Source organism: Macrotis lagotis, chromosome 3 (genome assembly GCF_037893015.1).
Source record: "Macrotis lagotis isolate mMagLag1 chromosome 3, bilby.v1.9.chrom.fasta, whole genome shotgun sequence".
Taxonomy (NCBI): domain Eukaryota; kingdom Metazoa; phylum Chordata; class Mammalia; order Peramelemorphia; family Peramelidae; genus Macrotis; species Macrotis lagotis.
Genome location: NC_133660.1, coordinates 48836790 through 48854184, shown reverse-complemented (window position 1 = coordinate 48854184; position 17395 = coordinate 48836790). Strand labels below are relative to the sequence as shown.

At 36.1% G+C, this 17395-nt stretch overlaps 1 protein-coding gene across 1 annotated transcript in view; it reads right to left on the bottom strand.

Annotated features, from left to right (window-relative positions):
• Window positions 1-16521, bottom strand: part of NDST4 (N-deacetylase and N-sulfotransferase 4) — a 445770-nt gene extending 429249 nt beyond the window's left edge. The window contains exon 1 of the mRNA XM_074228617.1: window positions 16101-16521. The gene's annotated coding sequence lies outside the window, so the exon portion shown is untranslated. The remainder of the gene's footprint in view (window positions 1-16100) is intronic.
• Between the last annotated feature and the right edge of the window lie 874 nt (window positions 16522-17395).

Below are 17395 nucleotides of genomic sequence, written 5' to 3'. Positions count from 1 at the left end.
CTACTCCAGTATCACTTACAAAGACAACCCCAAATGCGGTCATGAAGAGTTGCTGGGGGAAAATATAGCTGGTTAAAGCTTTGGCAGAAACATGAAAAAATTCATGTAAAAATCAAGTATAACCTAGAGGGAATTTTAGGGACAAAAAATAGTTTATTTAAGTATTGCTGTGATTAGTAGAAGCTAAGGAAAGATCCCTAAGCAGAGAAGAAAGCCAAAGGAAAAAAACAACCTAAGGAAACTAAATCACTATAAGAGGCTAAGCAGTAAGGAAAAGTCTAGGAGTAGGAGAGATTATATGGGGAATTACACTCCCCAAGAGAGGGCTCCTCCAAAGGAAGGCAAGCAGCACAATAGAGGAGCAAGCAAGCTTTAAGGAGGATGTAGGGAGACTTGGTGGGGACCAGTAGCTCAGAGAGCAGAGATGAGGTAATTTGGGATAAGTAGATGATGGGTAGTAGGTCAAAGATTTAATCTTTCAGGCCAGGACAGGGACCTTTATCTTTAAGAGATTCAGGGAATGGCAAGATACTTTACTAAAAGTTCATTAACCTCAATTCTCAATAACTTGAACAATGGGATGGGAGTGAGGGAAGATATGCCTTTAGTCCAGAGGGTACAGATTAACTTTAAAACATTTCTCTTACAATGTCTCCTACTTCAATATAGCTAAAAAAAAAGAATAAACAATCTCAGGAATAGCTAGGTAAGTGACTTGTCCAAGGTCACATAAATAGCAAACTGTAGTAGGGGAAATGAACTCAGTTCCTCTGACTCTAAACACATTATTCTATCTCCTAATCCAGGGGATAGATCAAAGCAAAAAACAACCTTTCCTAGCTCCTTAGTAATGACTTTCCTGGAACCATTGCTAACCAACAACTATTCATTGTAAAATGGATCAGATAAGAATTACTGAATACCCCCCCCCCCCAGAGGAAAATAAAGATATCAGAGTATTTTGGCTAATAAGAGTAAGAAACAAGTACCTTTACCAAAAACTCAGAAGGATCTTAAGTGGACCAGAGTGGGATTCTTTTATTAAAATATTCTTAAGTACCTGTGTCCATAATAGCCTTTCATCTTGTCTCTAGAAACAAAAGTCCCTCCCTTGTTCCTAATTGTCTGGTTATTGCCAAGATCACAGGTCTATCTGAATTACCCAATTCTCTCCCCACATGGGTTCAAATTCCTTATCAAACTTTCCCTTCCCCACAATCTGGTAGTCAAGCTTTGAAAGGTCTAATATAGATGTATAAATCTGACTACTGATGCCACTTCTTTCACTAATTCACCTAACCTAATTCTATGGTCTCTTGTCTTCCTGTGGTCAGTCCATCCCTTCCTCTCTATAGAAATTCCTTTAGTTCATAGCTTAGCTGATTTATATCTGCAAACCAACATTCCTTAGATTCTATTATTATAGCTCTTTCCCTCATCTTCCCTAGTTGTTTCTCTGTAAGATATAAACTTACTTTCCTCAGTTTTCTATAACTGATATAGAAATGAAACCATATCACTTATCACATTAGGAATTGCAATGTAATTGAATTCCACTTTATTGTTGGTTTTATTCATGCCTTAAAACAAAAGTGACCAATAAATCCTGCAGGGTTTTTTTTTTTCTGCCTCTACAGGTGCCCCACCCTCAGGAGACAAGAGGGGTGAGGTACTTCCAATCTTGTTTAAATTTTGATTTAAGAAATTGTTGAGGTCCTACAATGTTTGTATGAAGAGAGGGGAGGAGATTGGGAGTAAAGTGTACTGAAGAACTAAGGAAAACAACAACAAAAGTTTCTGATAAAGAAGTTTCTACTTCACCTTAGAAATTCAGTCCTCTTGCACCACTTACTACATTACATCGCCAAACTGCATTATATAATAACTTCCCCCCCCTTCCCCACCAAAACAATAACAACAAAATGGCAATTTTGGATATATATAAAAATCTCTGTGTCAGTTTCACTTAAGACCCCTCTCCTTTTTACTTCTCCCCCACCAAAACAAATAAAAAAAGTCTTACCCAGGGTTTTAGGTTTAGGTCAGCCTAAAGGAAGATAGTATGTGCTTCTTTCCCCAGTCCTAAAACCTTAGATGTTGAGCGTAATGTTGTTGCTGCTGGTGGTGTTTGTCCTTCATTCTCTAAAAGTACATGACATCAGTATGCCATAACATGCAAGTTAATTGGAATTAAGTGAGAAGGCTGCTGGGCAGTCACTGGCTTCACTTTCTCCTCCAGAGCCATCTGGGTCCACTGACCAGATATGGATCAGGATGTCTGGAAACTGCATTGGGATCTTGGCTAGGTCCTTCCCAAGTCACAATTTACTGAGGCAATATCCATTCAGTCTTTAGGATTAGGTAAGAAAGAATTGAGGCTAAGAAGTCAAGAATGACCACTTCCAAAAAAAGAAGAAGAAAAAAATTGTAGGGAGGCTAAGACGTTCAAGATATTTCAATGATCAAGGCAGGTGAGAAAAAAAAAGAAGTCTCTTTTGGATAGTCAAAAAGAAAAATCAAACTGGGAAAGACCCTCAGGGTTTCTGGTGAAAACAGAAATAAATGCAGTTTGAATTCACTTTAGGAAGCAAACAATGGTCAAGAGGGCTCAGCCTGAGGCTGAAATGTGGAAATGTCAAGTAATAACTCAGAGATTTGGAAACTGTATTACTGTCACTCACTAAGAAGAAAGGAGACTGTTTTGGGACCTAGGAGGCAGAGAGAATCTGTATAATTCCCTCATACCTAGGGAGAGTCAATCTCTTAAAGATAGTCTTGTTTTTCTAGGCAGGTGATCTTAGATTCCCAGACCATTGTTAGATTGTGATAACCTAAAATTTGAACCTTAATACAGAAGTTAAAATAACAAGAATAATAAAGAATAGATTAGAGACAAAGTTTATTTCTCTAGGATTTTAACCACCAACCTTAGGTAATGGAGTCCAAATTAGAAATGATCTCCCCAAGTCACTGAACTGAGTAAGATCACAAAGTTTATAGTGACAAGGGGAGGGGAACAATATACATAACAGAAGTAGACAAAAATCTTAAACTTGCCTGGAGACCATCCTATTATTTGATCTTAGAGGAACACTCTTCTACAATACTATTTTCCTGGAGGGAGGTAATTAGTTTTTGAGTTTTGAGTTTAAGTACCGGGAGGGCAGGATGAGTCCAAAGGTGGACTGAATTGTTTTCTTGATTTAAAGGTCAGCCAAAGTCCCTTTTTCAAATTATAAAGGGATTAAAGAGGGCAGGACAAGTCTTCCTTTAAAAGTCTAAAGAGGACACATTCCAATTCTCCCAAAGGCTTAAGAAAAACAATCTTTGAAAATAAGTGTATAAAATCTTATAGTAATTTTTATATTTAACAGTTGGGATAAAGGACCTTAGGAAGTAGTTAAGGATGGGATATGAGGTAGGAGTCTAACTGTTGAAGTACTTTGAATCTGTTCACTTCTTAAATACTAGGGGTGTATAAATATGTTCTGCCCTGCTGTCTCCAACATCTATGTCCTAAAGTGAACCCTGAATTCTATTTCTAACTAATCAATCCAGGGGAAAAGGAGTTTACCATAGTTAAGGACAGATAAATAAGGGAAAAGAACCAGATTCTGAATGAGAAGCAAGGTGAAGAGTACTCCCAGAGGAACCCTGGGATATATTAGTTGCTTAGATACCAACACCATGCCTCTTCCTAAAATCTCTATTCAATCAGCTTTCCCCTTTACACTTTTTCAATGCTTGCTTTTTCCCTTTTTTGTAGTTTTGCCACTTCAAGTCTCCCAAAAAACTGTAAAAGGCCCAAAGACATTCTGAAAATGGGAGGGGATGGCTGACCTGCAATTTAATTCAATTTAATTAGCAAGCCCTCTAAGTACCTACTAAGAGAAAGTACAAAGCCTAGAGCTGGGGGGGGGGGTAGGATGGGAGGGAATCAAAGTTGCACAAAGATACACTATTGTTCCCTGCTTTAATGAGATTTATAGCCTATTAAAAGGATTATATATATATACATATATATATGGAATCTTTTAACATCTCAGGGCAGTGTAATAGCTTAAAACTGTGCACTAAGATCTTTGAAATATTATATAGATCTCTATCTCTCTATCTCTGTATCTAAATATTGTCATATTTCCATGTTATCATTTTAGATATTAGCATATCTATATAGGTTTACTAGTTTGCTCTAGATATCTACAAAGTATATAGAAACCTGGCTGATATAAGCATATCCATAAATTAGTAGCCATACATACACATACATACATACATACATACATACATGTGTGTGCATGTGTGTGTGTGTGTGTGTGTGTGGTAGCAAGATGGCTCAGAGGATAGGATAAAGTGCTGAGTACTAACTGCATGACCTTGATCAAGTCACTTAATTTCAGTTTGCCTTGAGCCACTGGAGAATGAGATGGCAAACTACTTCACCATCTTTATCAAGAAAACCTCAGGGAAAATCGGGTCTATTCAGTCATGAAGAGTCTGACATGATAGGACAACAATATAGGCACAGATAGAGATATCTACATATATATATATATGTTTGTATATATACACATACACAATATTTCTAAATAAATGCTCTTATGTGGGTGTAGGTATATCTACCTTTACCCAGTTCTCATCTGTGGTTCCAAGAAGTTGTTGCATGAGCAATGGTCACACTCCGGTAAAACTGTCCAGGAGGATGAACTAAATCAGTGTGAAGGTAACTAAGAGGCCTCAAACTGATCTGTGAGATGGAGTGTGTCTCCTCCAAAAATGTTACCACTTTCTCCTTTAGAATGGACTGATGAGAATGACTTGTTCAAATGGCTATGCAGACTACTGAAGTCATAAGGTTGCCTATGAGATTTGAGGGTTGCCAATTAAAGTTAGAAATCAAGAGTTGTTGAACAACGAAGAAATTCACACTTCCTGGAATTTTAAAACTGTTCAGGATTTATTGCAAACTATTATAAAGGATACAGGTTAAAACTCCTAAAAAAGAAGTAAGCACTTTGAGGACAGGCTAGGTAAAGTTTAAGTGAGAGAGGGAACAGGCAGCCATGAGGGCTGGCTTAGTCCAGACACATGGCATGGGTGGTGGTGGGGGTCCATGGTGCCTCAGAAGGCCTAAGTTTGGGAGCATGTTGCCTAAGAAAAAGAATGAGAGAAAACCATCTACAGGGTGGAAAGTAGAGTCAAGAAGAGAGCAAAAAGGTGTGGCACTTCTTAAAGACACTCCTGTAGTGGGATGGCACTTGGGGAGTGGTCTAGCACCTGGGCCAGGTATCCTCCCAAGGCAAGTTATGTACTGGTTCTTCCTGTCCCAAGGTGAGTGACCTCCAAGTTAAACTGGAAGTTGGGTGAAGGGGGAATGAGGAGAGGGTACAAATTTTACATTTAACAATGAAACAATAAGGATCAGTTTACATCTCAGGAGCAAACAGCCTTCTACAATTACCAAAATTTAATAGCATAAAAGATTACAGAATTTGTTGCTAATTATAAATTTGCTACATTCATAATTCTCTGCATCAATGGCACTATGGAGCACTTAGAGCTTGGTCAGATATCAAAGATGCCAAGGACATACACTATATCTCAGGCCCCACCAGTGTGTTGACTTTTGCCCTGTCACTAAATATTGATGATTCTGGAAGACAGAGTGAGTCTGATGACTTACATAACTCTGCTTCACTTCAATTAATGAGCAAGTCAAGACTTTACCTTTGGGATATCTATTGGTCCTCTTTGAAAATGGATGAACAACAGCAAATATTTATATGTATATATATATATATATATATATATATATATATATATATATATATATATATAATGACAAGTGACAACTTAACCTTTCATCAGTAGTTCATTTGGAATGAAATTTCACTCTGGATTTAAAGTCAATAGTAAATCTTGCAAGAAAATGGATCTCAGAACCATCGAATCATAGATGTAGAGTTTGAAGGCATCTTGGGAGTAATCTTATACTATGGAGTTTGTCTAACCTCTCCTTTTTTACAGATGAGGAAACTGAATCACAGAAACACTAGATAACTTCATGAAAATAGTTAATGTCAAAACCAGTTTATGAACTCAGATTTTATGACTCCAAATTTCAACTTCATTTATTATTTCTCATTTTCTCCATTTACAGATGAAGAAGAAGCCTGGATAAACTGAAGCTGAAAGATTTTGAGATAATATTTGCAAAGTGCTTAGTACAGTACCTAGAATGTAGTAGGTGATTAATCTAGTATATATCAAACAAAAATTGAATTCTACTCTTCCTGACTCCAAGTTCAGAACCATATCCACTAATTCTAACCTGCCTACTGCAAAGAAGGCACTTGTCTTGTTTCTGTTTTTGGTCCCTACTATTTCCTTTGTGTGATTCACAGGTGAATAGTGAATTGAGCGCTATGCCTTGAATTAGAAAGACCTGAGTTCAATCTTCCCTAAGAAACTTATTAGCTATGGGACCCTGGAGAAGACACTTAGAACTCGATTTGAATAGTGCCTACTTCACAGAGTTGTGAGGATCAAATGAGATATTTGTAACAAATAACAGTTCCTAGCACATGGGAGGGACTATATAAAAATTTACTCTCTCTCTCTCTCTCTCTCTGTCCTTACCTCCCCTCAAATGGCATGGCCTTGAAACTCTTCAGGATCCTGACTAGTATCTTCTGGACACTCTGTAATGTAACATTGCCCTTCCTACAATGTAGCTTCACCATCAAATGTCTTATGTACATCTCATAAATCTTAAAAACTCCTTTATCTAATTAGATAGTTCAGTTATTGGCCATGAACAATCTATTATTTAAAGCATTATAAAAACTATATTTCTTTGAATGAAGTTTTTAAAATGTTTTTGATGATTTTCAATTTGTATGTAATCATATTTTTATTATATGCCCCTTTCTCATACAAAACCAGACCAATAAAGAAATCACAAATTTAACTATATATGATTTTTTTTGGTATTCTTCCCATATTTCCTTCTGATTCATACTGACCTTGATCTACCAACTTTTACTGGATTAAGTATTGCACAATTTGCTTGATTCTTTCTTCAGCTGTAACATTGACTAAAGAGAGTAGATTCTCCACTATGGAAAATTTTTCATACCACCTGCTAATCTGAGAGCAGGAAGGACAATCAAGCCACTCAGCTGCTTGCTTTAGAGATTTTATAGTAAATTCAGGAGACATGGCTACAAGTTAAACCACTCACAATGTTCTAATACCTTATGGAAAACACCTAGAGATGAGGAAGGATGAAGGACAATTTTATAAGTACTATTTTATCATTTTATTTTCAAAAGCCATACCTACTCTTTGTAGTTTGTTCAGTCTACTCTGCACAGTTACTGGATCCACCATAAATCAGACCCCTCTTCATTAGGACCTTAGCTCATTGTACCAAAAAGGTAGTGTAGATGACTCCTCATCTACAGCAATTTATATCCTTAAAGAAAGGTTAAAATGGATTATCAAAAATAGATCAGAAAATCATTTCTCCCATTTGTATCTATTTTCCTATTTAAACAAAATAAGTGTAATCAGACAAAAACTGTAACCCAAATTCTTTTTGTATAACAATTAAAAAGCATGTATTGCTCACCTGAAAAAGGAAAAGAAGGTGTATATATATATATATATATATATAGATATATATATATATATATCTATGTGTGTGTATATCCACACAGAAAAAAGCCTATTATAAACTCAACCCATATATAGTTTCAATTCATTTGACTTATGAATAGACTTTACCATTTCATGAGTCAGTTTTCTAAAGGGCACTCCACAGGTCAAGATACTCAGAATTGTTAAGTATGTTAAGCAATATCACACTAAGGAATGAGGAATAAGATACAGAAACATACTTTCATTGTAACAAGAGAGTTAGAGAATTGTGTATATAATTCAGATTAAGAGATCACAAATGATGTGGTATTCAACCCAAGTTTCACTACCTAAGACTAGTTTTCTATCTGCTATATCACACTACTTAAATCACTCTCAGAATCACAGATCTAGAGTGTTGGAAGGGTCCACTTCATTCAACTTACCCACGAAAGAAATCTCCACTATAAAATATCAGACAAATGATTACTTATCCTTTGCTTGAAGATTTTCCCAAGAGAGAAAACCCACCACTTCTTCAAGCATCCCGTTCAACTTATGACTAGTTCTAATTAATAGGGAAGTTTTTCTAATATAACTATTGCTACTGAATCTGCTTTGGTGACAATCTAAAAAAGGAAATGGCAAACCATTCCAGTATCTTTCCCAAGAAAACCTTTAATGAGGTCTTAAGGAGTCATAGATGATAGAACAACAACAAAGAATAAGACTTAATTCTAATCCATATGGTATTTCAAATATATGTCTTTCTCTTCTCCAGGCTAAACATTTCTAATTACTTCACCTGATCTTCATTCAAGGATCTTCATCTCCTGATTTTTCTTTTCTAGACACTCTTTTGTTTGTTTATATCCTCTTAGACCATGGTATCCAGAACTGAAGACAATATTTCAGATAAGTTTTCATGAAATCACTAATAATTTTAATGAAAAACTAGAGGAATGCATTATCTTTTTAGTTAGCTGATGACTCCTGACTCATTTTGAGTTTGCAGCCCACTAAAACCCTCCCAATTATTTTTCAGAACAACTGCTGTATAAACATGTCTCATTTTTTTGTCCTTAAGTATGACTTAATATTTAATCCTATTGACATTAATTGTAATTTTCTAGGCTTTCATGATTCTTTGGAATACAGCTCTGTTACTGATTCTGTTAAATATTCCGCCCACTTTTATGTCACCTGCAAATTTGATGAACAGAGTTCTATTTATTTGTCCAAGTCATTTATAAACATGTTAAATATCATAGGCCCAAAGTCTCTCTCTCTCTCTCTCTCTCTCTCTCTCTCTCTCTCTTGCTTTGTCTCTCTCATATTTTTCCATATCAACAGAAAACCATTCATCTATTTTAACCTAATGGAACTTACAACCATTACCTTTTCTGTTTTATTGAGCAGTCAAAAGACTGCCATTAGATTGACATGTTTGAGAAAGTTTGGGCAGAGAAGAAAATGAAATTTAAATTCTTATTATAAAAAGTTATTTGTGCTTTTGGGCAATGAATAGAATTAGTACTCATATATGCATTTATTGTGTCATCTGCATCTCTGCATCTGTTTCTCTTGTATTAATCTTTCAGAGTTGCTATATTTATTTCTGAGATTTAAATTATTTTTCTGTAGGAGTGAGAGATTCTATTCAGTACATCAAGTTGAAGAACTCTTTTGAGATTTCTGATGAAATATGACAAATTCCATGGATCAGCGGCACTCAAGAATAGAGTTTCTGCTTTGGGAATGGATTTAAGCCAAAGCTTCTTAATGTGCAAAATAACCCTTATACACCCCTCTTTTCCTCCCACCCCCATTATTCTATGCTAGTCTGACAGACAGCTTTTGAGATGTATATTAATGTTAATGTGTTTATAGAACCGAGTCTAAAAATGAGTTATCAGAATTTACAATGCCCAAGAATTATTTCAGTCCATTTCTGAATTTGCCACCAGACAGCAGCCACTTCTCAGATAGAATGTCACATCTTTTCCCACTCCCACAATGGCAGTAGAAGTTTATGGATGCAGAGCAAAAGATTCCACTTAAAGGAATTAAGTAAATTAAATGTAATTACCTAGGTGGGAGAGAAGCCAACATTTCAAGCTTACATCACTACTCTTGTGACCTGTATTTCTCCCGTTCTACCTTGACTCTCATTCCCTCTATCATCTGTGCCATGAATATTTCCACCCCCCCCACCCCCCCATATCCAAGCCTGGCTATTAAATTTAAAATTGTTAAATGGAACACAAAGGAGTTGCCCCAAAATAGGGTATGAGATACCATGGCAACTATCTATCCCTTGTTTATTTGTTCTTCTTTAAAAGAGGAAAGTTTGATTTACCTAATAACAAATAATCAGTAAATGAGAGAATGCAGCCCAATCCCTTCTATGCCACACTGACTCTCCCTTCTCAGTTCTTTAGGATTTGCTAATCTTAATCCTTCAGTCTATTACTTTTCTCAGTTTTTCACATCAACAAGGAAAGGGACCAAAACATAGGTAAGACAAAGACAACTTTGACCTAGGACTCTTTTACTAGTTTGATAATGTTACCAATTATTAAAGATTTAGAGACTGAAGACCGAAGATTTAAGGCCACTGAAAAAGCAAAGGAATTCACAGCTCTCTGCGATATTAAAACTACTCAGTATTTTATTATGGCAAAATATTGTTACAAAGTACATTGGCCAAAATTAGTAAGAAACGCACCCTGAGGACAGGTCAGGCGAAGTATGGAAGTATGTATCTGTGTGTGTGTGTGTGTGTGTGTGTGTGTGTGTGTGTGAGAGAGAGAGAGAGAGAGAGAGAGAGAGAGAGAGAGAGAGAGAAGGACAGGAATCAATGAGACTTCACTTAACTAAGCCCACAATGTAAGGTCCACAGTGCTCCACATGGATTAAGGAAAAGTAAGAGAAAGCCCCATCCTTCTGGATGGGAGACCAGAAGAAACAAGAGAGCTCCAAGGGCTGGTGCTTCCTGTTAAATACCCCTCTATGGAAGGTTGGACAGAGGCGCTTGGGGAATAGTCTTACACTTTGGACCAGATATTTTCCAAAGGCAAGGTGCTAGACCCCCAAGTTCAACAAATCATTTCTATCTCAACAGCATCCAGGCCAAGTTAAGTGAAAGGGAAAATGGGGACAAGATTCAAATAGCAGTATTCAGGGGAGGCAGGATCTCAAGAGTGGCAACCTCCACCCATTCAACAGATTTTGTTTCTGCTACATTCGTAATTCTCTACATCATTTCCCTGTATCGATAGGACTAATTGAACAAGTGAGAATACAATTTTAGCTGATCTTTTTCTACCCTGTATAAACAAGCAATATGAAAACAACAAAAAAAGCAATATTTTATTATATGTATTGTTTTTGCTAAAGAATTATCATACCCATTAAAGTAATCACAACTTTAGAATATAGACTTTCCCTCCATCATATTCATCCATTTTTTCCAGTTGGCTTAGTTTTGATGTCATATTTGAATCATCGCTTTCATTTTCCCAAAAGTGCAGCCTAAATTCTCATCAAAGTCAAGATCACATTTTCTCCTAGGTCATTTATATATGTAATTGCCATCAGATTCTCTCTCCCTCTCTCTCTCTCTCTCTCTCTCTCTCTCTCTCTCTCAGCTAAAATTAATTAATTACAAACATTCTTTTTAGAACTCTAATAAAATCCTAATCTGAAGAGATTTGAGAAATGCTTCTAAAACTGCCTATTATTTTCAGATTATTGGTTTAATTCATGTAACTATCAAAATAGTTTAGTTTAAATTGTGTATATTGCTCTGGAACTAAAGGCTGAAAGATTTAATTTCAAATCCATTCTTATGTACTTATTAGTTGCACACCACCCTGAGCAAGTTCTTAAATCCACCTCAGTCTGCCTCAGTTTCCTCATCTCAACTAATTCTGAGTTGTTGTAAAGATAAAATGAGATGTTTGCAAAGTACTTTGCAAGCCTTAAAGCACTATGTGAACAGTAGATAATAACAAAAATAATAGTATTTTTATTACATGCAATAAAAGATTGTTATTTTTTTACCTAAGTAAATATTATTCACTTATTAGAGACATGCTTTTTTTCTTTTCCTGGTGAGTGTGGAGAATATTACACTAACTAAATTTAAACTGGCCTTAACTAAAGGACTTATCCTTCCAGAGGACATATATGTTTGAAATTCATTCTGTTACTTTCTAATACTTTCAAGAGATTTGAATATTAATTATCTCTATACTGAATCTCCAAATGTTATATCATCATAACAATAGTTTATCTTTTGAAGGTGAGAATAAAGAAAATAGAAAAAAGAAACAAATGTTTATTTTTAAAAAATGGAAACTGCAAACTCTACGACTAACTTTTGAAGAAGAAAAAACAAAGCCGTGTTATTTAACACTCCCAATAACAGCACACTTGGGAGTCAGCTGAAGTGTTAAGAGGGGGAAGAGAGCTAATGATGACTCTATGATGGCTAAAGGCAATGACATCCTGTCTGCCACCTGCATCACTCTTCTCACTCCATTTCCTTAAAATAAATCAAAGGACATAATTTCTTTCTTGGTGATATAGAAGACTTCTTGGGGTAGTTTACTTTCTGCTACTAAATGCACTCTTTCTTTATATTAGCTGTGCCATCCTATTCATATGAATTTTACTAAGCCAGAGATTATCATGTAAACTTGTTTTTTTTTTCCTTTGGAATGCAGGAAAATGGTAAATTTTCTCATATTTCATTCTGATAAGAATCCCCAAGAGATGGATAAAGATTAACCTTGTTCATTACCTAACTGTTTTCCTTCAGTTCAAATTCAACTCAGCAAACATTTATGAAATACTCCCTATAGCAAGGCAGTATGTCATATGTCAAGGATTCAGAGATAAGAAATCAAACATCCTTGCCCTGGGGGAGCTTATAGTCTCTGAGTTCATAGGACTATAGACAACAGCTAGAAGTAGTCTGAGAGGGTACCCTAGTTCTAAAGCTTACCTTTTACAGTTGAAAAAGTTGAGATTTAAGAAAGCTAAGTGATTTGGTTAAGAGGGACATTAGATTCTATAAAGCTTTTACATTGTATCATCCTAATATTACACGGGCAAAAAAACAGAATGTTATAGAATAAAATGTTTATAAGCCATTTTACTCTAAGGAATCAATATTATCGTGTAATCTACATTTTAGGGAAAAAAAAGCAAGATGGGATTCTAGGATTACAGATATAATGAGAAGAAATCCCATAAATCATCTACCTCAAGCCTTTCTTTTTTTAGATGAGGAAACTGAGGTGTAGAAGTAAGGTACAGGTCACTCAACATGCATTAAATGCCTATCATGTACCAAATATTGGATCGAATTTTGGGTATTCAAAAAAGAGGCAAAAGACAGTTAAAAGAGCTCACAGTTTACAATCTAATAGTGGACACAACAAGTACTTCAATAGATCAGGAAAATGTAACTTCTGTAGTTAATCAAATGTTCTCTTTAAAGGGATAAAACATACAGTTAAGATTGGATATTTATTCTATAAATAAATTTCAGCAAAGACAGAATGAGCCTTCTGGTGCCCAGTTTCCTAGTCTTGGCACCTAGTCATTGGATAGTTTAGATTTGTTGGGTGAGGTTTGCCAACATCTTCCCAAATCTGGGAATGTGGAACCTAGCCATAATCATCCAGTTGGAAAACAGAATGTTAATACTTTATGGAGCACAGGAAGAAACTTTCATGTTCTCTTTTTCTTCTGAAATTAACCTTTCCTGTTCCCAAATTATACATATAGAATGCTGTATGCAAGGAAGGTTCATTAAGTTAAAAGAATTATATGGGAATCTACAAGATAAAATTCAATATTCCCTTTGAAAAAATAGACCCTTTCCCCCCCTTAAAGTTAAAGCTTTGCTGTATATAATATTAGAAAGAAATTTGGAGAAAAAAATCTAATTACAGCTCTTGAATGAATAATCATAGAATTCAGATAAAATTGACAATATTTCCTACCCTTGTTATGACCATAGTGGGACATTTTTATATTTCTATTTTGCCTATCAAATTTAGGTTTTGGTTTTATCTTTAACTGATGTAGAATAAATTATGCACCTGTTGTTTTATTTAAATGTTTTGGAACAAAGTATCCCAAGAATAATTGGTTTTTTAGGGTTTTTTTTTTTGCAAGGCAAATGGGGTTAAATGGCTTGCCCAAGGCCACACAGCTAGGTAATTATTAAGTATATATGAGACCAGATTTGAACCCAGGGACTCCTGACTTCAAGGCTGGTGCTTTATCCACTATGCCACCTAGCCGCCTCCCCCCCAAGAATAATAGTTTTGAAGCAAGAATTCTGTTCAGTCAATAGAAAACTAATAAACTGGGTAGCTAGATGGAGCAGTGGATAGAGACTGGCCCTGGAGTCAGGAGGACCTGAGTTCAAATCCTGCCTCAGACACTTAATAATTACCTAGCTGTGTGGCCTTGGGCAAACCACTTAACCCCATTGCCTGGCAAACAAAAAAACTAATAAACTATTCACCTTTCATTAAAGTAAAACAAATAGGCATTAATATATTCATAAAGATAACTTCCTTCTCATTGGCAATCATGATCAAGGTTACAAATATTCTGCTGTATTTTCCTGATTTGGACTGTATCCATAATATGACTAATAAGATTTCATAATTTTTCAAGGTCTTCCCCCCAAGATAATGCCAAAAGATAATTGAGACTATCATTAATTATAATTTGAAAAATACATTCTAAAGCTTATTCTTCCAATTGAAGAATTCTACCAATTAACTTACTGCATACAGACTATCAATCTAACTACAGTATCCAATCCATCATCACAAGGACAAGACTCATTAGATGTCTAAATGAAAGATATAAAACTTGTAGAAGGTGCTAGAATTTTTGTACAGAGGAGAAAATTGGGGTGAAAAGAAATCATTGCTTCTAAACCACTTCTTTCTTATGAAATCCACCGGAAATTTTTGTTTAACTTGTCAATATAGAGTGACTGCTATTGTATAAATAAACTGCACTTCTGAGAAAAAAATGACCAACTCATGCCAACTTGGCAGTTGTTACAGTTTGCTTTGTTCATAAAACAGATTCTTAAAATTTTAACTTTTGCTAAAGTTGTTTTGAATCTTGGGAAGGAAAAAATATTTTGGCTCTTTAGACATTGAAAGACAGAAATGTAAGGTTTTATAATCTTGAAATCTTCCTAATAAGAGCTAACCAGACCAACCTTCAAAGCAAAAGAATCATGTAGTGAAAGACCATGTTTTTAGGAGTTAAGTGAAACTTGACGAAGTATTTGCATGGATTTTTTCAAGGCAATTCACTATTTTTGTTCAATTATTTATTACTGTTCGTTTTGCCAAAAAATATTCAGATAGAACATATCATGTGCTTGAGAAAGGTTAATTGGAAGAAGACTTTGGCAACGTAACACCATTGAAACTTTGCAGAGATTCATTAGACATTGAATTAGGCTATATCACTGTAAACAATGTCCAAAGCAAATGAAAGCCAATAATTTGTCATAGGAACTTTGGCAATTTCTAATGCTTAAGCACTAAAAATCATATTAGGAGAAGAAAAATATTCTATTTATTTTTCTTTTGAGAGACTGTAGTAAATGAGATAAATTACATCAAAGAATACTTCTCCTTTAAGAGCTCATTCTGGCCAGAAAGAACTTGGCCTCATACTTTCTCTTTACCACAGAGGTATTGTTATTCTCATTGTTATCCTAACCCTCCAGCACTAAAAATTTTATAGCTCTGAAAGCTTTGTTTTGAGGAGCAGATTTGACTTTTAGCATTTGGGGTCTCAGTTTCTTTGCAAAGTAATTCACAGTCAGATCATATAGTTTCTAATGTTTCTGACAGCTGCTTTTAATAGGTTCACCTGAACAAAATACATCTGTCAACCTCACAGTTCTGATTGGAGGGGTTTCCATCAAAAGGAATTTGAATGACATACAGTCAATACTACTCATTCTGTCTTCTTCCAATTAACTTGGGATATGGCATTGCAGAACTGGAGTGACACCAGGAAAAAAAAATGTTTTTGTTTTTTCCCAAAAGAAGTATAATCAAGGTATTCCTTTCACTAAAACATTCAGGAAAACATTCCTAATAATTGGAGGTAGATGTTATCAGTTAGCTAGCTCTGTTCTCCTCTTATACACAAACATACCTTTAAAGATCCATATTAGCTAAATGTACACAGGCTGAAAGAAGTAGGAATTGATTGCATTTAATTAGATCTAGAATTTTAATAATAAAAAATTAAATATTTTTCTACACATTTCTATTTAAATAAAACACTACTGTGCATAACGTGTCACATGACTAAGCATTACACTCTGACTTATTTTACACACACACACACACACACACACACCTTCGTGGGCACAAAATCAATCAGAAACTTACCTAGAGAAGAATTATTCTCTTTTATCCCCCTGCCTTTCTAATTTGAATATGTCCAGTGTTTGCAAAAGACAGCTCGGCTCACCAGACTCACTTGATTCCAAGTGAGGCAGGAATAGTTTACAGTTCCCACCATCTGTCTGAACAACATCCCGGGAAGACTCCTTCAGCTCCGGCTCCTTGACACCGAACTCTTCCTGCACAATCTCCTTTTATTTATTCACACACATTGCGCCTTTCAAAATAAGCAGACAGCTGAAAGGAGCCAAACCCCTATTCGGCACACCGTTAAATGACGCTTCCTTTCCTGGACCTGCGAATTACAGCAGCAAGCATTCAGAGTTCAGCACAAAAGCCTAGGAGAACTCTTGAATCGCCCGGATCCCGGCTCCTGTAGGTGCTGCTGCTGCCTCTGCCGCCGCCGCCACTGCACCTCCTTGTTTAGCTCCCTTGGTCTCGCCCTCCCTCCCTCCCTCCTTCCCTGTCTCTCAAATCTCCCCAATTCTAAAGGCAGTCTAGCTGGGTTATGATTGGCAGAAACAGACCATTCCTCCAGCTAATCACCCTCAAGACTTTCAAGGACTAGGAGCTGGTGTGATGTCATTCTGACAGTGGGATGTTACACATGAATACATTCCAATAGAAACAAATTCCGGGATCAGCTGTATTCCTATCCCAACGCAGAGATTGATTAGAGGTTCCAGAAGGATTTGCATAATCTGTCACTGTACAGGCAACCCTCTGCCCCCCCCCCCCCCCCGGCCCCCGCCCCCATCCCCAACACCTCCTTCATCAGCCATTTAGAGTCCACCACGCTGCTGCAAGTCCTTTCTGTGTCTTCTGATACAGACACCTAAGGGTATTATTTAAAACCAGGGAGAATAGGGAAAAGTTCAGGAACAGGTATTCATAGTGTGTTGCAGTGAAACCGACAGAGAGAACAGGAAGCTAGACTGCAAAACATTGCAGACCCCACTTCCTCCTTGATGTCAAGTAAAAGAGGCGGCAATACTACAATTGGGGGAGAGAGGCTGGAGGGGGGAGAGAGAGAGAGAGAGACAGACAGACAGACAGAGAGAGAGGCAGAGAGCTTTCTGTTGTTGGAATTTTCTAAATAAAACCATGTTCTAGTTATAAAAAGTCTTAATAAGAAGCAATGTGACATTGTAAAGGATACTGGATTTAGAGTCTCAAATCTCATCAGTTTACTTACTTAGAAAATTAAGAGTTTTGTAACTATGGAGAAAATCATTTAATCTCTCCCTATCCTCATTTTCCAAATGGAGTAGTGAAAACTA